At 35.9% G+C, this 23,985-nt stretch overlaps 1 non-coding gene across 1 annotated transcript; it reads left to right on the top strand.

The window, feature by feature from the left end:
- The first annotated feature begins 23,578 nt into the window (after window positions 1-23,578).
- LOC138809089 (U6 spliceosomal RNA) lies at window positions 23,579-23,685 on the top strand. The gene has a single exon (XR_011366704.1). It is a non-coding gene; the product is annotated as a U6 spliceosomal RNA (small nuclear RNA).
- Window positions 23,686-23,985: the final 300 nt, after the last annotated feature.

Genomic DNA, 23,985 nt, shown 5'->3' with positions numbered 1-23,985 from the left:
AATTTGTAGATAGCCTTGGGAAGTATTGCCATTTTCACAATGTTGATCTTTCCAATCCAGGAGCATGGGAGTTTTTTCCATTTTCTAATTTCTGTTTTGATATTCTTTTTCAAGTTTTTAAAGTTTTCATCATAAAGGTCCTTCACTTCTTTGGTTAAGTTAATTCCTAGGTATTTTATTTTTTGTGGAGCTTTCCTAATTTCAGCCACAATTTTTTCATTATTGGCATACAGAAAAGCCATTGATTTTGAGGGGTTAATTTTATACCCTGCTACTTTGCCAAAGATTTGAATCAGCTTGACTAATTTGGGAGTGGAGTTTGTGGGATTCTTTAAATACAAGATCATGTCATCTGCAAAGAGGGAGGGTTTTATTTCTTCTTTCCCTATTTGGATCCTCTTTCTGTTTGCATCTTGTCTTATTACTGTAGCTAGGCATTCTAATATTAGATTGAAGCGAAGTGGAAAGAGAAGACATCCTTGTCTTGTTCCTGAGTTAAGAGGAAATGGCTTTAGTTTTTCACCATTAAGTATAATGCTGGCTGTAGGTTTGACATATACAGCCTTTATTGTATTGAGGAATATTCCCTGGATTTCTAATTTTTCCAAAACCTTCATCATAAAGGGGTGTTGGATCATGTCAAATGCTTTTTCTGCATCTATTAAGATGACCATGTGGTTCTTATCCTTGCTCCTGTGGATATGATGAATTATATTAATTGATTTGCGTATATTAAACTAGGTTTTCATCCCTGAAATGAATCCTGTTTGATCATGGTGTATGATTTTTTTGGACGATGTTTTGAAGTCAATTGGCCAAAATTTTGTTGAGAAGTTTTGCATCAATGTTCATCAAAGAAATGCGTCTATAGTACTCTTTCTTGGATGAGTCACTGCCTGGTTTTAGGATGAGGGTTATGATGGCTTCACAGAATGTACCCTGTAGTGAACTTTCTTTTTCAATTTCATTGACAAGTTTGAGTATTGGTGGCAGCTAAGCTTTGAGGGTCTTGTAGAATTCTACTGTAAAACCATCTGGTCCTGGACTTTTCTTCGATGGGAGGTGTCTTAATCCTGTTTCTATTTCAATGTTTGATATGGGCCTGTTAAGATGGTTTAACTCATCTTGGTTTAGTTTTGGCATTTCAATATTTTCTAGGAAAAGGTCCATTTCTGCCAAGTTCTCAAACTTATTAGCATAAAGTTTGAGAAGTATTCCTATATAATGTTCTGAATCTTGGTTGTTTCTGTGGTGATGTTTCCATTCTCATCTCTGAGTTTATTTATTTGGGTGTGTTCTCTTCTTTTTCTGATAAGATTTGCTAAGGGCCTGTCAATTTTGTTAATTTTTTAGAAGAACCAACTCTTTGTTTGTTGATTCTTTCTATAGTTTTTTTTTTTTTTGGATTCTAATTCATTTAATTCTGATTTAATGTTAATAATTTCTTTCTGTCTACTGGATTGGGGTTTATCTTGCTGGTCTTTTTCAAGGAAGTTTAGATATATCATTAAATTGTTGGTTTCAGATATCTCCAATTTGTTGATGTAGGAACTCAGAGCTATATATTTGCCCCTACGTATTGCCTTTTCTGGTTCCCAGAGGAGCTGGTAATTTGTATGCTAATTTTGTTGAATAGCATGAACATTGTAATTTCCTTTCTAATTTATTCCATTACCCACTTGTGATTCAGCAGTGTGTTGTTCAGCCTCCATGTGTTACCAGACTTTCTTTGGTGGCTTGTGGTGTTGAGTTCTAATTTTATTCCCTTGTGGCCAGAGAGAATGCAAAGTATAAGTTCATTGTGTCTGAATTTGGACAAGTTTGCTTTGTGGACCAGTTTAGAAAATGTTCCGTGTGCTCCTGAGAAAAAAGTGTATTCTGATGTTGCTGGGTGAAATATTCGGTAGATGTCTTTTAAAACTAGTTGATCTATGTAGTTGTTTAGAACTGCAGTTTTCCTTTTGAGATTTTGCCCTGTTGATCTATATATTGGGGAGTGGTGTGTTAAAATCCCCAACACTAAATGTCTTTGGATCTATGTGGGATTTGAGCGAAAGTAGTGCTTCTTGGATAAAATTGGGTGCTCCGTATTTTGGCAAATAGATATTTATAATTGTACTATTCTCCTGAAAGAGAAATACCTTAATTATTATGTAGCGACCTTTATCTCTTCTCATAAATTTTAATTTGAAGTCTATTTTATCAGATATTAGGATTGCCACTCCAGCCTGTTCAGGGGGCCATTTTCTTGGTAGATTTTGTCCCAGCCTTTAACATTCAAAATGTGTTTGTTTTTAAAGGCAAGATGTTACTCCTGAAGGCAGCAGATAGAAGGATCTTGCTTTTTAATCCAACTAGAAAGTCTGTGTCGCTTAATTGGAGAATTAAGTCCGTTAATGATTAGAGATAGGACTGAGAGGTATTTGGGATTGCTTGCAATGTTATCCACCTTCTTTAGGGCTGCAGCTACTGGGTTCTTCCTATGGTTCTTGGATTCTCAGACTGAGTGCGATTTCTTGGCCTTTATTGTGGTCTTGTTGGTTTTCTATGTGTAAGACATCTTTAAGAATCTTTTGTAGGGCTGGTTTGGTGGAAATGAACTGTTTCAATTTTTATTTGCTATGGAAGGTTTTTATTTGGCCTTCAGTTATGAAGGAGACTTTAGCTGGGTACAGTATTCTTGGTTGATAGTTGTTTGTCTTTAGGTCATGGCATACATCATTCCAGGCTCTTCTTGCTTTGGTTGTCTCTTCTGAGAAATCTGAGGTGATTCTAATTGGTTTCCTTTTATAGGCGATTAATCTTTTCTCCTTGACAGCTTTAAGGATCTTTTCCTTGATCTGAATTGATCCTGTGTGGATGATAATGTGACGGTGGGATGTCCTATTCTGGTCTGGTCTGTTTGGAGTTCTAAAAGCTTCTTGTATCTGAATAGGCCTATCTTTTTGCATGTTTGGGAAGTTCTCTGCTAGGATCCTGTTAAACAAATACCACCATTATCCTTAGATTAGGCCTTCTGATGGTGTCTTCCAAGTGTTGGATAGATCTATCATATTTCTTGGAATTCTCCTGGATGGTTGTATGTTCTTTCTCTATAATATCTAGGCTGTTTTCAATCCCCGAGATTCTGCCTTCTGCATGGTCAATCCTGCTGTCAAGACTTTCTATTTTGTTTTTTATCTTTTTTTCCTTCTAATCGTTCAGCTTTGATGGCTTCAAATTCTTTGCTGAAGCTTTAGTTTAGATATTGTATGAACTTCTTTACTTCCTTAATTTGGTATTCACTGTTTATTCTCAAATCACTTAAATGATTGCTTATGGTTTCCTTGGACTCCCGTTCCTATTGTTGAGTTCCATTCAGCATTCTCTTTGTGGTTTCTCTGACTTCCTTCAGCTCTTGGTTAATGGATTCCTTTAATGCCTTTAGTGATCTTTGTGTATTCTCATCCTGCTCTCTCAGTTCCTATATTAATCTTTGCTTAGCTTCCTCACATTCACACCATTCCTGTAGTTCTCTTTGAGTGTTCTCAGCATGCTCATGCCATTCCTGCCTTTCTCTTTGAGTATTCTCTAGCTGCTCATGCAAATCCTGTATCAGTTTTTGAGTAGCTTCCACACACTCATGATATTCCTGTATTAACCTTTGGTTTGCCTCCTCTCTCTCCTATCACGCTCATACAGAGTCCTTTGTATATTTTTAATCTTTTCATTTATCATGTTTTCCAGCCATGTTTTTAGAGGTATTTGGGAACTCTCTTCTGGATTATTCAGTATCTGTTCTGTCCCCTAATTATCATGAGTGGGAATGGAGATACCCGGACTTGCCATTTTTCTTTTGTTTTTCTGGCTTACTCTGCCCATTTGGGATGAAAATATCACCAGTTTTGTGCTAGAACACTTTCTTAAGGCAAACATCAACCAACGTCCATATTATCACAATCAATCGTCTGCAGATACAATCTAGTTCAACAAATACACCTGATCAACATAAAACAATTATATATTAATGGGCTATGAACCACAAAGAAGAATTTGGCAAACCAGAAATTGTTAGGTTTAGGGAGAGATGTGGGTAAAAATAGGGATAGAGAGATGTTGGAAGGCACAAGCAGAGTTAACGAAGTCCTAATCTCAAAGCAGAAAATATGTTGGCTAGGATTCAAGTAGCGAGAAAGAGAAAAAGAAGAAAGAGAAAGGTGGAAAAAAGAGGCCAGAAAAAATAGAAAAGTAAAAATTAAAAAGTTTTATGCAGCAGTGAAAAATAAATGTACAGAGAAGAACGTGGATATAATGAGAGAAGGAGAGGGATATAAAGGAGATGTGAAAAACTTAAAAATAAAAATACTTAAAATATTATATAGGTATAAAGACGTAATACTGCTACTAAGGAATTTAAGTCTAAGAAGTTTTTAATTGATTAATAAATTTCTGGATTAAGTGTGTACACTATGGGGGATAAGGTTTAATAATCAACTACAGGTATATCTCCGGATGTGCAGAACAACAATTAAGTTACACAAAGAAGAACGAAAGAGAAGAAAAGGTGAAAAAATAAGAAAGAAAGAAAAAAAGATCAGAAGTTCAGTAGAGTTAAACAAAAAACTAAAAAAGGAAAAATGCACACAACTATACCCTTAAAATGAAAATTATAAGAGGAAAAAAAAGTTATTAGAAAACAATTTTTTTTCAAAAAAGGGTAAAAATTAAAAATTGAAAAAAATTTTACAAAATTTTTTTTTTTATAAAAGGTACAAAAAAAGAAGAAAATAGTTCTTTGATTTTTTTGGAGGAGTGAGAAAAATCCTGTAGCTCTCTTGTGTCCATAACTAGCCTCTTGTTGGATTCTCTGGTCTTGTTGTGGTGTTTGATTTTCCTGTGGCTTGGTTTGTTTCTTAAGTCAGTTTGTTTTAACAGGCAGAAAAGTGCTCTGCTTTACCAAGGATTTTGTGATCCTCTTCCCAGGTTAGTTCAATGGGAGGGAGATCTGCTTTGAGGATCACAAAAGAGGGAGATGTCTTTTTCCTCAAGTGTGTAGATGCTGTGATGAGACTAGGTTCTGAGTAGAGTTGAGACCTTTCAGCAAACAGTAGATTTTCCCGGGGGCTAGCTTGTGAGAAATTCACAGAGCCCAGTCTGGAACCAATGTCAGTGTTTATGTTTACTGAATTTCAATTGATTGTCAAGGCTGCTAAAGGGAGGGGCAAACTCTGGCTCTGATTACCCAGTGAAGAAAGCTATTTCTGGGCCTGGCACCTGAGCTGTGTGACTTTTCCCTGAGTGGAGCTGAGTCTGGCAGGGCAGATCAGGTTCTTGTGACCTGCTAAATGACTCTAGTTTTCTTCCAAGCCCTGAGTTGGAGCTAGCAGCTCCACTGAGCTTTGTCAGTATCCAAGATGAAGATCTCCAGTAGTGGGGGGGGGAGGGGTGGCCTTACCTCCTCTGCTCCCTGAGAAGGAATGAAGAAGTTAGGCTTAGCCGGGCGCTGGTGGCTCACGCCTGTAATCCTAGCTACTCAGGAGGCTGAGATCTGAGGATCACGGTTCAAAGCCAGCCCGGGCAGGAGAGACTGTGAGACTCCTATCTCCAATAAACCACCAGAAAACCGGAAGTGGCGCTGTAGCTCAAGTGGTAGAGCACTTGCCTTGAGCTGAAGAGCTGAGGGACAGCGCCCAGGCCCAGAGTTCAAGCCCCACGACCGACAAAAAAAAAAAAAAAAAAAAAAAGAAGTTAGGCTTCTACTCACCCCGGGTCTTGGTTCCTGGGTCGTCACTGGTCTGCAAACTGCAGGATGAAGATGTCTTCTCTTTGTCGGTTCTTGCTGGTGTTGAGTCGAATCCACTCGCCTGTTGCCTCTGTCCCCTTTGTTCTGGATGCTCTATGTTGCCGACTCAGTGGCAGCTGCTGGCAAGTGTTCAGCTCTGTCTCCTTGCCTGGATTTTCCCTCTGTGGCCTAACTCTCTGTCCTGTGATGACAAACTTTGTGTGATTCTCTGGCTTAGGACTGTTCACTGGAACTCTAAAACTGCTTTCTATGCAAGAGCTTGTTTAGCCTCCAGTTTCTCCTCTGCAATCTTCCGGTTTTTAATCCTTTTGAAATTACTGTCTGCATAACGTTCTATGAGATGAACTTTTCTTTACCTTATCATAGGAATAAACTTACTCTAATTCCAACTTGGACTGTAGGTAGTTTATTCCCTCCCCTAGAAAACCATCTGTCCAGTCTTTTTATATGTCAACAAATGCTCATTTACTTGCAAAAGTCTGCCAGTGAGTCAAACCTAACTCACCCAAGTGAGGTGAATTCCTCTCCCATGCTTCCCTTACATTAAAAATGGTAAACATGTTCATGTTTAGCCATGAACATACTTTTTAATGGAAAGTGAGGCTCTTATTTTCCATAATTTGAATTAAGCAGAGGAATCAGGTTAAGAAGTGAAAGAGCCTTTGAAAGAGACTTGACCTTGAAAATTTTCCTGGGTATAAATTTTTGGAGAAATATCCCCATTCAAAGAGGTAGGACACATTTTTTATATTGTCCTGGTACTTGGGTTTGAATTCCTGGCCTTGAGTTATATCTGGGATTTAATTCTCAATGTTTGGACTATACCACCTGATCCCCACATTTACTTCTTCCTTTTACCACAAATGGAGAAAAGAATCTCTTAGGTTTGTCTAGTTGGAATACCTTTGAATTGCAATTGTCAAATTGGAACCTACCTAATAGGTAGTTGTAAGCCACTGGTGCTCTGCTAGAACTCACTTCTTAAAAATAAATCATCATAAAAAAGAGGAAAAAAAATTTTCAATTATTTGTGTGTTGTCTGATTAACCAAATCACTTGCTACTGGAAGATAGAAATCATGAAGTTAAAGATGAATATGGAGGATGGAAACACAAAGAAAGAAGAAGGAAAGGAGGGTAAATGAGGGGAGGGAAGGGAGGATGTGAGAGGACGGGGGTGCTGAGTAGAATTGTCTATAGGGTGTTATTGGACAATCAGTGCCTTTGCATTTATGTAGCCAAAACTTTATACTTTTGGTAGTAATAAGTTGAAATATAAAATACCACTTTACAGGTAATAACCTGTTAGTGTGCTTCCTTCTGCACCAAGGGTGACACCGTGAAGTACTGTTACAAAGAAGGCAAGAATAAGCAGTTTAAATGACTCTGAGAAACTATAATCTACATGTCAGGAATGCTTCCTTGTATGGTAAAGTCAAGCATCACTCTTGTTCCCTAATCTAGTCTTCCTCTCAACAAGAATAGCACAAATGGAAGAGGAAAGATATATCTGAGTAATGATCATCTCTCTGTGTTCCCTTTTCCCTTGGCCTCTCAAACAATAAATTCAAAGGAGACTTAACCTGAACTAGTGGGGGAAATGGGAGGAAAAAGTTCAGTCTAGCTTTATGTGAAAGTTTTAAAATGATTGTGGTAGTGTTTCAAATACTGAAGTAAAATGTTTGTAATTAGTAATAAAAAGTAACTCTAAATGTATTGAAAATTTAGAAGACTAAAAGGCTCATTCCATACTGGAATGTACATAATTAAACTGACTCATGTTTCTATCATCAGAAATTGAAGACTGCTCCTAAACTTACAATACTAGGTAAATTACCCTCGATATTCACTTAAAGTGTTTGAATATGATGCAGAAAACATTAGTCTTGTAACTGTAACCCCTCTGTACAATAAAAAAAAATGGATAAATAAAAAAATAGATTGCTGAAGTGATAAGTGATAGAAATACATGATGGATAGCATAATGCTGAGAGAATGGAAATTATTTTCCTTCCATCTTCTGTGTGTAGAGAAGAAAAAAGCTTTAATTGATGACCCTGGGGGACCAATTCTGAATTTACGACAGAAGGTCAATAGTAATGGAGACCTATCTCAGCGATTCAGAGATTTGAAAAGTGTAGAAATAGACTTGTTTATGTAGGTCAAACATGGAAGAGAGAATGTTGCAAACCCAAAGCCAAATGCCAAAATGGCAGATAAATTGAACAAAATACCATGAAGTTGAAATAAGTCTTAAAAGGGAGAGCTGGGCTTACGGGGAGTAGGGCAGAACAATGAGAAGGGAAATGGTGGACTAATACACTCATAACACTCAATGTGCATATGTGAGAATTTAAGTCGGAAACTTGAAGGGATAGGTGGGGTTGGGGTAAGAGAAGGATGAAATGTGGAAAGTTTGACAATAATCCAGATGTATTGTACATTGAAATGCACATACACTTTATTCAACTGAAATGCACATACACGTTATTCAACACTGACATTATGAAGCGAAACTCCTTTGCACAACTTGCTAAAGATGAAAACCATTTTGAAGTTTTATTATTAAGTGACCAGAAGCATAAACCTTTAGAGATAATAAGAGGATAGCATTGACATATTGTTGAGGCTTGTGCTCCTTTCAATATACAAAAATTGATGTGTTAAATCTGCTGCAAATGTAAATTTTATTTTGCCAATTTGTTTTGCAAATTGCTTAAAATATAAAGTAGCAAATTCCACTATCCCGACATTTCCAATAAAAAAAAATTCGTATAGGCTTTTAGGTTTCTCAGTTGTTTCTAAATAACTTAATGTAATGTATTGGGGCCAATTTCTTTCTACATTTAAGTTTAAATTTTAAAACCCTAAATTCTTTTAAAATGCTCTCACTTGGACATATGTATGGATAGATAACTGATGTGGGCAGAATCAAAATTACTCAGAAGGTTGTAAATAGATGCTTACCTAATTTTCTCTCTTCTGGATCATAGAATACAGACTGTCCTTGTTAGAAAAATGGAGGAGAATGGAAAAGGAAGAGCCCGGACTTGATCATCAACAGGTGAGGACCGTTTATTGATGAACAGCTAGGGGCACAGCCCTTCCAGCAGGTTTGGAGGTTTTGTGAGGGAGCTGGGACAGGATCTGGGTTTTATAGGAGGTCTAAGCAAGGAGGTAGAGGCTAATGAAAAGCCCCAAGGTCAAGGAATGTGGGGGCCTTTCAGTTGGGGTAACAATGGGATGTTTACAGCTGGGATTAGGTGGATTGCCCTGCCTACACTACAAAGGAGTTCACATATACCTGGGATTTTGCCTGGAGTATGTATGGACCTGTGACAGTAGGTTGGGAGTCACTGCTTCATATTCCATCTTTAGATACATAAAATGATAGGGCCAAGGGAGGAGATGCAAGTTCTTCTTATAGAATCTTTGGATACATAAAAAGAATTGGGCTGAGAGAGGAGTATCATGGAGTTATGAGAACAAAGCAGATTCCATCATTTTGAACTCTGGAGTATAAAAGGTGGAGGGGCATAGTGGTCTTTTCTGGCTACTTCCAGCTGGCATGGGGGTGTCAAGGAGTTACTGGGGCTGCAGTCTTCAGGTCCAGATCTGTGCTGTGTCCAGGGCCCTGTACGCAAAGCTTCTGGTTGCCTGCAGTAATAAGATGGCCTTGACTTGGTCCCAGGTCTTTTTTTTTTTTTTTTGGTCGTGGGGCTTGAACTCTGGGCCTGGGCGCTGTCCCTCAGCTCTTCAGCTCAAGGCGAGCGCTCTACCACTTGAGCTACAGCGCCACTTCCTGCTTTTTTCTTTTTGCTTATGTGGTGCTGAGGAATCAAAACCAGGGCCTCATGCATGCAAGGCAAGCCCTCTTCATCGGGAACCCTAGAGTGGACACTTAGACATTGTCCATGAGTTGGTAGCTCAAGGCAGATATTCACGCATTTACTGTGAATGTCTGGACACTCCTGCACAGTGCTTATATGTGAAACATATTGCAACAGTACAAACACACACACATCATCATCATCATCAGATTTCTTCTTAAGTATTTTTTGTGTATGGTCTTAAGAAGAAATTTACATTACTACTTGAATTTCTGACAGAACAATATAATCACTATACATCTTGCGTCTATACTCTCAATATTAAATTGCTATCTAAGTATGTGCAATAGATAAGTATAGGAAAAAGTAGGAGCCACACTGATGGCTCATGTCTTTATTCATAGCTAATCAGAAAGACGAAATCTGATGATTGTGGTTTGAAACCAGAGCAAGAAAAAAAGTCCATTAGATTCTGGTTTGAAAATAACCAGCAAAAGCTAGAAATGGAGCTGTGGTAGAAGCAATAAATTGCTAGCGTTGAGAAACTAAAACAAAAAAATAACAAATTCTGGGAAAGAGCTAGGCCCTGAGTTCAAGCTCTAGTATTAGTATTTAACTAATGAAGGAATTAATTAGTTAAAGAATTACCTAAAATAAAATTAAATGGTCACATGTGGAGGGGCAGATAAAATGAAACTACCATGGTGAATGGATTATGTATTATTTTGTAATAAGGCAAATTATCATTTGTCCTAATCACTAATATTTTATTTGAACTTTTTTGTACAATAAACCCTGATTTTGGCATGTGTGTATATGTGTGTGTACATGTGCACAAATGTGTGTTTGTGTGTGTGTGTGTGTGTGTGTGTGTGTGTGTGTGTGTGTGTGTGCTGTTGCAATGTTGCTTGCCAATATGAACAGTGTGAGGCTGAAAAGAACTGTGTTGCAATGTTTTTTTATTTATCAGTTTTCTGTCCTGTCATTTCAGTGGAACCACCCTTCTGTACATTTTATTTGTTAATAACATCATCATAATCAAAGCATTTACATCATAAGTTAGATAAAAGAGATCATTTTCAGTTCTTAATATATGTTAGGTAAAAAGATACACATATAATTAGGTAGTAAGTTATTGCTGTAAGATGACTGTCAGTACAAAATATGAATTTGACTTCTTAAATTGGTTATATTTTTAAGAAATATTCATGGAGTGATTTTGACCGACTTGACCAAATAGGTATTACTGTCTGGTTATTTCTATGAAACTCAAGGTGGATAAACTCTTTCCGGATTTTTGTTGAAAATAACTTCCTTTGTAAGATCGTATCTATTCACACTAAGATAATAATCCCCATATTTTTAAGGTTTGAATATCGCATCATATTGACTGAAAATCAGTATTGTGGCTATGCTTGTTAGATATATATTAAAAAAAAAACATGTGTCTTCTCCAGATTGTGTATGCATTTGAAGTTGTTTTGTACATACAAAGGTTTCTTCATTAATAGTTCTTTTGTGGGAGTAACGATCACAACTTTAACAAATAAGGCTTTTTGAATATCTTTTCCAATATAAATAACATCCCAGAGCGAGTCTTGCAATATCTGAAAACCATTTAAATATTTTAGTAATATTTTAGTTCATTGACTATACAGCTAAAGACATTTCTGAAATAAATATTGTTAAGATCTGAAAATGTAAGTGGGTATATAGGCTTTTTTATGAATCATTTTATGAAAAGCCAGTTTTTATGAAACTAAAACAAATAGAATAAAAGAATATAAGTGAATTGGGTAACCTAATTATTAGTATAATTTTGTTTTCTATTAGCACAGTCCTTTGAATGTAGATGATGCAGTTAAATTATTTTTGTGTCACTGTGCTTAAATTATTTTTAGAATCTTTGTAGTTATAAAGTGAGTTTGTAGTATAAATGTCTTTTAATATGATTAGGATTAATCTTGTGTTTTGTGTTCTATTCCCATGAAATTAAGTTATTTTCAAGTGTTAATAGTTTATAATTGAATCTTCAGTATCATAAGAAATTTGGATGAGACGGGCACTGGTGGCTCACGCCTGTAATCCTAGCTACTCAGGAGGCTGAAATCTGAGGATCGTGGTTCAAAGCCAGCCCAGGCAGGAGAGACCTTGAGACTCCTATCTCCAATAAACCAGCAGAAAACCGGAAGTGGCGCTGTAGCTCAAGTGGTAGAGCCCTCGCCTTGAGCTGAAGAGCTGAGGGACAGTGCCCAGGCCCAGAGTTCAAGCCCCATGACCGACCAAAAAAAAAAAAAAAGAAAGAAAGAAATTTTCAAAAAAATTGGTAGTATTGATGTCTTTATTTGGCGAGAAGGGGTTCAGTAGTGGGGCCTGAACTCTGGGCGCTGTCCCTCAGCTCTTCAGCTCAAGGCTAGCACTCTTCCACTTGAGCCACAGCGTCACTTCCAGCTTTTTTCTTTATACTTGTGTGGTGCTAAGGAATCGAACCCAGGGCTTCATGGATCCAAGGCAAGCACTCTACCACTAAGCCACCTTCCCAGCCCTTCATGTCTTTTTAAACCAATAGTATTCACAAGTTGGAGAGTCTTTAATTCATACTTAGGTCTTGGTGTCTATGATTTTTTATACTCTCATTCCTAACATTATTGATAGGTCTGAGTGCATTTTTGAGTATAGGAAAGGCAGGAGTCCAGTGTACTGTGGTGGAAGTGGCATGGTCCAGGCAAGATCTGGGCTAAACTGCATCTCTCAGATGAATGATCAAATCTGTTTAGTTGCTTACAAAATTATACACAGACTGCTTAAAGTCGACTTTAGATGAAAATAGAGAATGACATGCTAGTTTTAATGTTAAATCACAGCCAAAAATTACATACTAACATTACTCATAAGCTGTCTTTTAAGGCATACTCATACCATCTCCTACATACTCTAACTTTCTGAGGACAGAAACAGATACGTGGAACAAACAATTTAAGTCAATTCTTACCTCGTTACTGGTGACAAAGTCAATGTTTAAAAAAGCAAGCTTATTGAAACTTCTAGCTTTTTCCAGTAAACAATCTTATTTTTTCAGGATTAGTTTAGAACTGTGAGTTATTTTTAGATGTAACTGAATTTTTTAATAGAATCAAATATAATTCTTACTATTATGAAGTATTTCACAAAAATCCACTGTAATGGACTTTCCCCAAGGTCAATTATTACATACTATCCCACACACTATTATTATTACATTGTACATTGCATATAGTGTGAAGTGAAAGTAGTTTGGACCATTTCATAGAAATTCTAGATGCTCTTTTAGCATTATAAATTCACATCTGCGGTTTTAAACTAAGGAAAAAATATTTTAGAGTTAAAATCAAATATGAATATGTAGTGTGTCTCAATTAAACCAAAAATTCTGAGTTCATACAGACAAAATTATTTTCTTTCCACTAAAGAATTTGAAGTAATGCCATTGGAAATAGTGAGGCAAGAAGTGGCAGACTTCAAATCACGTCAAAAAAGTCTCTGTTATTCTGCTAACCCCTCCACTAAGAAGACCTCCCTGTTCCCAGTTGCCACAAAACTTCAAGCTTCTCTCTAAGAATTCAATTTGGAAAAATCCTAAATCACTGATTCTTTTTGCATTTTCTGTTATATGAAACAAAATATAGACACAAAACAATTGAAATAAAATGCACACATATGTTGAAGTCATCACAGTTGGAAAAACAACCAACAAATTGAAACTTGCCCAGAAACAAAAATATGTTGTACCGTTTATTTTTTAAACTACAAAACTTTCAAATTCTTGTTAATTTGAGTAGAGCTATAAGGATATCTGTCTCTCAAAAATAAGGTTGTGTTAATTTGTAATTAAATTTATCTGTATAAACCTAATATAGCAAATCCCTTGAATGGATCAAATTGTTTAAAACGAATCTAACTGTATATGAAGTAAGATCTGCACATATTTAAATTAAAAATGTTACAGTATCAAATCAAAAAGATCATGATATACTTAAAAATTCAAAAATGAATTTAGTAAATCCAAAATATTCATAATGAGAACTAAATAATACGGACTTAACAACAACAAAATATGCAAAGAATAGAATCTGAGAAGTGCACATGAGTGTACATAATTCATAAGTACTCTAAATTACACTGCTTATAGAAGACTGAATGTGGGTTATCTAAAGGAAAACATCAGCACATTATATAAATGAATTTAAAAATCTCATGAAAAAAGAGAATAGAAGAAGTTTCTGGAAAATATTATTTAAATAAAGAGTGGTCAAAATCTAGTACTGACAAAATTGCATACCTATTTATTTAGATACAAAAAAGACCCAACCTACTCGAGGTGATTTGAAATTTTGGCAAAGTAGTAGAATACAACTGTATTATAGATGCTGACTCTGGCATGGAATTCATTTCCTTTGATCTGACAAATAAATAAATCAAAGAACATAAGTTCTCCAAATAAATATCAAGATCTAACTAAACATATAACCATAAAAGTCATCATGTAAGCCATATTGCAACTGGGATAAAAGAAAAATAAGTCATACTGATTCCGTATTTATTGTAAATGTTTATTTTTTCATAAATTAATTCCTTTATCTTGCATTTTAAAAACATTGTGTTAAACAATGTATATATTTATAACTAATTTTGGATGACTCCTTAAATTTGGTTGTGAGCATAATATCTTACTTCAGTTCCTCACCCATGAAATGATGTAGTTTATAAAACATGTGAATAACCACTGTTTATAATACACAAAATCTCATAAGCATGATTTCAGGAAGCATAGGTTAACATTTGGATATCGTGGTCTCATGACTTATGAGGCCTCTCTGCATGAGTATAGTTGTACCTAGATTGCTCAGCCTAAATTTAGTCACTGTTAATAAATATTTATATCTTTATCTGTCACCCATCAGAGATTAAAACTGTGTATAAATTCCAAGGAAAAGCATAAGGTAAGAATTTAGATTTTCTGGATATAAAATAAACAAAAATGCAGCATAGAGTAACTCATTGGTCTAAAGTCACCCTATTTCTATAAAACATGTTAAGCATTTTCTTACATGAAATGACTTCACACTGACACGTATAATTACAAGAAGAAAAACGATCAATATTCACAGTGGCACAAAAATCCCGTAGGTGCCTACAAGACTGCACTTTTCTCTAGACACTGCATGTGATGTGAGCGGTTTGAAACCCAAGTGACTGTAGAAGATATTGGACACTGAAAAAAACTGACAATTGCATAAACCCAGTCCTCTATGACAGATTTAGCAAGACCTATCTTGGAGATTCTTGTTAAGGACATGATGAAAATTTTATAGTTTGGTTGTGATTACACATGTCACTCAGCCATTACCTATATTTAACATAGTTCTTTTTGCTCTAACATATTTTCTTGGCTCAGAAAACTGTTTTTTGTTTGTGAAAACTTGGCTGTTCAAAACATAGACATGGGTTTTTAATCCTTTTGAAATTACTGTCTGCATAGTGTTCTGTGAGATGAGCTTCTCTTTACCGTATCATAGGAATAAACTTACTCTGATTCAAACTTGGACAGCAGCTAGCTCATTCTCTCTCCTAGAAAACCATTTATATAGACGTCCTTACATGTAAACCGTCCCTAATTTACTTGCAAAAGTATGTCAGTGAGTCAAACCTAACTCAACCAAGTGAGGTGAATTTCGCTCTCATGCTTCCTTTATATTAAAACTTGTAAGAATTGTTTTTTTTTAATTGTATTTTATTTTATTTGGGAACATACTGTACAGAGGGGCTACAATTACATGGGCAGGATAATGCATACTTTTCTTACCAAGCATTGCAGCCTCCTCCTTTGTTTACCCTTCACATCCCTTCCCCGCCTCCCCCCTCCCCCCCACCCAATTTTACCCCCCTCCCCCCCCCCACACCGACATTGTAAAGCTGGTTTTGACATGACATTTTGTACTTCTCATTGTTGCAACAGGTCCACCTGAATCCTTAAACGAAGCAGTGGGCATACTTTCTAATGTGAAGTGTGACTCCTATTTTCGATAATGTGAGTCAAGCAGTTGAATCAGTTTAATATGTGAAAGAGACTTTCAAATAGTCTTGGACCTTGAAAATTGTCCTGCGTATGAATTTTTGGAGATATATTCCTTTTCAAGGACAAAGGATTCATTTTTTTTAATATTGTGCTGATACTGGGCTTTGAACTCCTGGCCTTGAGTTCTATCTGGGCTTGAGTTCTCAATGTTTGCTCTACACCACCTGGGCCACAACTTCACTTCTTCCTTTTACCACAAGTTGAGAAAAGAATCTCTTAGGTTTGTCTACTTGGAAGAGCTTTGAATTGCAATTGTCAAATTTGAACCTACCCAGTATCTAGGTGTAAGCCACTGGTGCTCTGCTAGAACTCACTTTTTTTTCACGTTAGGGGTAGGTTTATTCAGTAGACCTGCTGGGACCAGGCAAGATTGGAACTCCACCTGGCTGGGAAAGACCTGGGAATGAGAAAGAGTTGCGAAAGAAAGAGGAAATAGCTAGAAAAGAGCAGAGAGAGCAGAAAGAGAGAGAGCGAGCAGAGAGAGCTAGAAAAGAGAAGTGAGAGAGCTAGGTAGCAGAGAGAGCTAGAATCGAGCAGTGAGAGAGAGCAGAGAGAGAGCAGAGAGAGCTAGAATAATGCAGTGAGAGAGCAGAGAGTGCTAGTAAAGAATAGAGTGAGTGCTAGGTAGCAGAGAGATCTAGAATAGAACAGAGAGACCTAGAACTCACTTCTTAAGAATAAATAATCACAAAAAGAGGAGAAAGAAATATTTGTTCAAGTATTTATGTGTCGTGTGATAAACCAAATCACTTGCTAATGGAAAAGAAAAAGAGAGAAGACAGAGATGAATATGGAGGAGAGAGACACAAAGAAAGAAGAAGGGAAGGCTGGGTAAATGAGGGGAGGGGAATGGAAGGGAGGATACGAGAGGAGGGGGTAGCTGACTGGAATTGTCTATTCCTCACTAAGTTATTGTTGAGCAATCAGTACCTTTGCATTTATGTAGACAAAGCTTTCTATATTTGGTAGCAGTAAGCTGAGATATAAAATAACAATTTACAGGTAACAACCTGTTAGTGTGCTTCCTCCTGCACCAAGGTAGCCATAGTTAGGTTACTGTTACAGAGAAGGCAAGAGTAAGCAGTTTAAGTGATTCTAAGAAACAATAATTGACATGCCAGGAATGCTTCCTTGTATGGTGAAGTCAAGCATCACTCTGCTCCAGTCTTTTTCTGAGCAAGAATAGAAGAAACAGAAAAGGAAGGAGATACATGAGTAATGATCATCTCTCTGTTTATCCTCTTCCCTTGGCTTCTCAAACAATAAAGCCAAAGTAGACAATCTGAACTAGTGGGGAAAATGGGGGGAAAGTACAGTCTAACTTATTGTGAAACTTTTAAAATAATTGGAGCAGCATTTCAAATCCTGAAATAATACTTTTAAAATTATTAATAAAAAGTAACTCGAAATTTATTAAAAATTTATGACTACAGGCTCAATAAATAGTGTTATCTGCATAGTTAAAACTCACTCCTACTTCTATCATCAAAAATTGAAGATCGTCCAATACTAGGTAAATTACCCTTGATATTCACTTAAATTTTTGAATATAATGCAGAAAATATTACTTTAAATTTAGACTGCTAAAGTAATAAGTGATGGAAATTCATGATGGAACAATAATGCAAAGAGCATGGAAATTATTTCCCTTCCATCTTAAGAGTGTAGAGAAAAAAAGAACATTATTGGATGGCCCTGAAGGTCAAATTCTAAATTTAGGAGAGAAGGTGAATAGTAAAGGAGACTTATCTTGGCCATTCAGACAGAAGAAATGTGGAGAGAAATATACACATTTAGGTAAGTCTAACATGGAACAGTGGATATGGCAAACCCATAGCCAAATGTCAAAGGTAGAGATATTTAACAAAATACCATGAAGTTCAAACAAGTCTTAAAAGGGGATCTGGGCTTGAAAGGAGTAGGGCAGAATAATGGAGAGGGAAATGGTGGACTAATACAGTCAATGTACATATAGCACTCAATGCACATATGTGAGAATATAAGTAGGATATTTGAAGGGATAGGTGGGGTTGGGGTAAGGGAAGGAAGAAAAATGGAAAGTTTGACAATGATCCAGATGCACTACACATTGAAATGCACATACACTTTATTCAACACTGACATGATGAAGCAAAACCCCTTTGCACAACTAGGTAAAAATACATTTTTTGAAGTTTTATTATTAAGAGAACAGAAGCATAAACCTTTAAAGATAAATAAGAGGATAGCATTAACATATTGTTGAGGCTTGTGTTCGTTTCAATATACAAATTTTAATAAGTGTCAAGACTTCTGCAAATGTAAATTTTATTTTGCCAATTCTTCCTGCAAATTGCTTAAACTGTAGAGTACCAAATTCCAACATCCCTTCATTCAATTAAAAAATTCTTATAGACCTTTAGGTTTCTCAGTTGTTGCTAAATATCGTAATGTAATGCATTGGAACTAATTTCATTCCATATTTAAATTTTAAATTTAAATGACTAAATTATTTTAAAATCATCTCACTCAGGCACAAGTATGAATAAATAACTGATGTGGGCAGAATCAGAATTATGCAGAAGGTTGTAAATGGATACTTAGTTTTCTCTCTGCTGGATCATAGAATACAGACTGTCCAAAATGGTAAAAAAGTTAGCCTTCCACGTTTTCTGCATATAAACACTCCATCAACATTTCGTTATTAGAGGATTATTCAAGAGGAGCTATATGTTGATTAGTAATGACTGAGCATGTGAGAAAGTTGAGGGAAAACCATCTACACTTCACTGAGGTTCTGACTTGTGCTTCAATAAGTGTTCTGAAAACTCTCCTTGAGAAAACTAGCAGCTGCACTTCTAAAAATTCCCTGGGTTTGAGTACATATCTTAGGGTTCTTTCCCCTAACATCACCTTATCTGACATTTTCTGCTTGACTCAGACATATACTAGATATTGAAAATTCTTTCTAGCACATTTATAAGATAATTTCTTTGTTGCTTTGGATATCCTTCCCCCACAGTATAACCCCTGCTTTCACTGTATTTGATGTCGGCATAATTTGTGGATTGGAAGGGGAAAAACAAATCGTTTAAATAGGGATACAGGTGGACCCATTGCAACAACGAGATTTACAAGTCGTTATGTTGAAAAATGAACTTTACAACTTTGATGCAGGGATGGGGGTAGCCAGGAGGATTGGGTAGGGGGGCGGAAGGAGGATGGGAAGGGATGGGAAGGGGAAACAAAAGAGGAGGCTACCATGCTGGATAAGAAATGTATTCATTATCTTGACCATGTACTTGTAACCCCTCTGTACAGTATTTTCACAATAATAAAAAAATGTCCCTGGGTTGTTATACTTTATGATAATGTCTCAATTCAAGTACTTCTACTTGGAATTCCATACTATTCCATGATGCTGTATTAGCTCCTTGTTATAATTTGCAGACCGGTCTTGGTGATGAAATTTGTGCTTTTCAGAATTGCTGTCCCAATTCCACCCACAAACTGCAGACAAAATTTATTTCAAAAAATTGTATCTGTTGATAGTGCATATACTATTATTTTTCATTACAAACATAGAATGCAGTAAACGTTTTCATAGCAATTACAATGCACTAGCTTGTGGGCAGATTCTAATGTAAATAATTTACTGTGTTCATGTAGAGAATTTGAGTATCCAAAGTTTTAATATACCTCTGGTCCTAAAACCAATACCTTACTGATATTGAGTGACAAATACAACTTCTTATAAGTACAGAAATTTTCCATCTCTCTCTCTCTCTCTCTCTCTCTCTCTCTCTCTCTCTCTCTCTCTCTCTCTCTCTCTCTCTCTCTCTCTCTCTCTCTCTCTATCTATCTATCTATCTATCTACCTACCCACCTACCTATCTATCTATCTATCTATCTATCTATCTATCTATCTATCTATCTATCTATCTATCTATCTATCTATCTATCTATCTATCTATCTATCTATCTATCTATCTATCTGTGTGTGTATGCATAAAATATAATGTACTGAGGAGTTACAGTTACATAAGTAAGGTAATGAGTACATTTCTTTCTTTTTATTGTGAAAATACTGTATAGAGGAGTTACAATGACATGAGCAAGACAATGAGTACATTTTTATCAAGCATTGTTGCCCCCTCCTTTGTTTCCCCTTCCTATCACTTCCCACACTCTCCCGCGCCCCCCCACCTGATCCTCCCCCCAACCAAAATTGTAAAGTTCGTTTTTTGACATAAAGACTTGTATATCTCATTGTTGCACTGGGTCCAACTGTATCCTTATTTAAACGATTTGTTTTTTTTCCTTTCCCCTCCACAAATTATACCAACATCAAGTACAATGAAAGCAGGGTTTATACCATAGGGGAGGGACATACAAAGCAACCAAGAAATCATCTTATAAATATGTTAGAAACAACCCCGTGAAAGAAAAAAAAACATTTATATACTTATCTTGGGGTTCATTTCCCTAATATCAACTTATCTGACCTTTTCTGTTTGACTCAGACATATACTTGTTATTGCAAACTAGATCATCCTATAGCTACCAGCACAACTATATTTATTGCAGCATTATTTACCATAGCTAAGATATAAGCACATTTTTATTGAGCACTGTTACCCCCTCCTTTAATTTTCCGCTACCATCTCTTTATTTCACACCTCCCCAACACCCCCATTCACACCCCCACTGATAGAGTGTCTTGTACATCTCATTGTTACAATGGATCAACGTGTATTCTTTCCTTATATCTTAATTGAAGTATTGCTGGCTTGATTTATGCTGATTCTACTTGTGTAGACACACCTAAAATCACTCACCAATCCAAGAGCACATAAATGAAACATTATTCTTTGTCAGCTCGTATAATTTTATTCTACACATTTATTGACAGGTTACAAATTATTCTCAAACTTTAATACATTAAAAATACTTTCTTTTTTTCTTTATTTTCTTGACCAGGAAATTAGTAAGACTTCAGTCAGCATTTCTCACCTAGGACTTTTCACGTGGGTTGGTTAAATATATATGTAGAATCCAGTCTTCTGAGGAATCACTCTTTTGCTTAGGAATTGATGCTGCCTGTTGGAAAAGAGCTCAAGGAAGCATGCCATTTAAAGCCTTATAACTTCATTTTTTACCAGGGTATTCTCCTGGTGCTATGGTTGTTGAGAGTGTCTACAAGAGCAAGCATTCCGTGAGGAGCAGGGAGACACCATATGACTTATATTTACTGAGATTTCTGAGTGACTTGCTATCACTTGAACTGCATTTTATCAGTCAAATTTCTCAAAAACCACCCGATTTAAGAGACAAGAGGAGTGGTAAAAAACTCTTAGAGACAAATACATCTTCAACATATATTGTTCCAAGCATTCCATGTAAGGCATATTCAACAACTAGTGAAACTTGTGTTGGCTGTACCTATGTGTCTTTCTCCATGTGTGCATGTATACATGTGTATATGTATGTGTGTGTATAGTAACATACATGTGTACATATATAAGAGCATATACACATATATGCATATATAAATAAATATACACATATAACTATATGTGTGTATATATCAGTTGTTCAGTGAATTACTCTATAGTTACCAGCACATTGTCATTCTCACAAAGTGTACAAGATAAATTGCTCTGAGGATCTGTGCTCTATGATGTGCATCCGTTTTACTCACTTCCCCCATTCCTTTGTTTTTCATCCCTGTGAACAATTTCTGTCTACTTTCCATAGGATAGCTTTGTTTTCATTACAGGAAGGTACTAACTGAAAATAAAAGAAAAAGATTGTTTGTAAAAAAAAAAAGTACTTTTAGGTTACAGGTTAAAAGTATCTTATTTCTCCCAATGATTCCTATGAGATAAAATTTATATAAATAATAGTAAAAGTGAGATCTGGTGTTTTGCCATTTAGAATCGCAAAGAATAATATCACGTCACTTTTATAACTCTTAAAGAATGCAAAAGTAACTGATGGTCACTATTATGTTGCTACAAAACCAGTGGATCCTTAAGGATAATAGTAGACCAGCAGAAATTCTAAGTAGCAGAAATGGAGCATGAAAAAGAAAGAGGAAATGAGAGACAGTGAAAGAGAGAGGGAAATATCATAATATTTAAAGTGCATAACAGATAAACAAGAGCAGTATGAGAATATTCATATTTGATGTATTATAACCCATCAAAGTGAAATGTGTTATTTTGATAAAAATAAAAATGACGCAGAATAAATTATACATGGAAAAACAACCTTCACAGAAGCAAATTCTCAGATATTTCATGACTTTGTAATGGATAAAGTGGCTGAAGTTAGTATAAATTTAGAAGTACGACAATTCACAAAAACATAAAAAGATATTCATATATTTCATTATATAACCCAAAGCAGAAAGCAAATATTGTTTAGATGATTTTTTTTTTTGTTCCGGTCGTGGGGCCTGAACTCTGGGCCTGGGCGCTGCCCCTCAGCTCTTCAGCTCAAGGCTAGCACTCTATCTCTTGAGCCACAGCGCCACTTATGGGTTTTTTCTTTTTGCTTATGTGGTGCTGAGGAATTGAACCCAGGGCCCCTGTTTAGATGATTTTTTTAAAACACAGTTTCTTAGGTGTGGGGAAGGTGGCTCAGTTTTAGAGGGCTTGGCTTGCATGCATGAGGCCCTGGATTTGATTCCTCAGCACAACATAAGAAGAAAAAGATGGAAGAGGTGCTGTGCCTCAAGTGGTAGCGCTAGCCTTGAGCTGAGGGACAGAACCCAGGCTCCATGACCAACAAATTCAACGAAACAAAACAAAACAAAACACAGTCCCTCACTTTTGTGGCCTCAACTCTGTAATACCGCTGTGTTAGCCTACGGCTAAGATTTTAGGTGTTTACATTTATCAACACTCCTGATTAAGATTCTATTTTTTTTCATTTTTAAGTAAATATTATGTTCTTAATTTTCCACTTTGTAAATTCACATGCACATATAAAAAATGGTATGGACATCCCAGTAACCTTCTCAATGATGACCTCCTAATGATTACTTACAAAAGTTGTACTATATTACAACAAGTAATAAATTGCTACAAATAAAGGAAACCAATAATTAAATATTAAGATTAAAAACATAATAAAACAATCCAATTGCCAGTGTTTTCAGTCTTTGAAGTGTACTGCATATTAGATTTTACTATTTTCTCATATTCCTGTAAATTTAACTCTGGCGAAGTTTATGATATTCAAAAAGAGTTTTATAGAATATGAGTAGTCATTAAAATTAGCCACTAAGATTACCATTTATGGCTCATCTCATCATTTATTTATGGCTTATATCATCATTTGTTCCTCGCTAACAAATAAAGTTTTCAAAGAAACTGTGTAGTTAAAATCTTAACTCTTCACTCTGCTTCTTTACACAAAGACTTTGCAACTTCTCATTAATAAAGTTTCTATAAACTCTGAAATGTACATACCTAGTAGTATATGTCTGATACCATAAATCTTAAATACTTTATAGAAAAGTTTATACCTGCCAAACAGTCCTAATTTTGGCATACATAAGCAAATTCCCCAAATTAAACATATTTAAAACATAAAAACTTTTAACAAACCTTAACACTTGCTGCAGTGTTCATTATGACTGGTGCCTTGAATAGAATAATTGAATTCCTCCTCCTACAAATCTCTTGAACAACAAATATCTGGAATTATTTTGTTTTTGACATATCAATCTAGACTTTATACTTAAATGTGTGTTTATGTAAGAAATATTTGGTTCTAAATTTTCATGGCAATTGTTTTGAACTTACTTTTCGTTGAATTGTCTAGTTTAATAAAATCAACTACCCTTTTTATATAAAAATGTTCTGTGCTCAATTCAGCATCACATACACTAACATTGGAATGATACAGAGAAGATTATCATGGCCCCTGCACAGGGATAACCTGCAAATTCCTGGATCGTTCCATATTTTTATGGAGGACATGTGCCCACCCTGGAATCATACGGTATTGTTGTTGGGAATGTAAACTTTTCAACCACTTGGGAAAGCAGTCTGGAGGTTGCTCAAAAGACTCCACATAAAGATCCCTTATGACCCAGAAATCCTATTTTTGGGGATTTACCCAAATGAGCACAAACAAGAACATATTAATACTACCAGCACAACTATGTTTATTGCCGCATTATTTACCATAGCTAAGATATGGAACCAACCCAGATGCCCCTCAGTAGATGAATGGATCAAGAAAATGTGGTATATATACACAATGGAA

This window comes from Dipodomys merriami, unplaced genomic scaffold, assembly GCF_024711535.1.
Source record: "Dipodomys merriami isolate MVZ:Mamm:240054 unplaced genomic scaffold, mDipMer1.0.p SCAF_483, whole genome shotgun sequence".
NCBI classification, from domain to species: Eukaryota; Metazoa; Chordata; class Mammalia; order Rodentia; family Heteromyidae; genus Dipodomys; species Dipodomys merriami.
The sequence above is the reverse complement of the archived record's forward strand: the minus strand, read 5'-3'. Positions and strand labels throughout refer to the sequence as shown.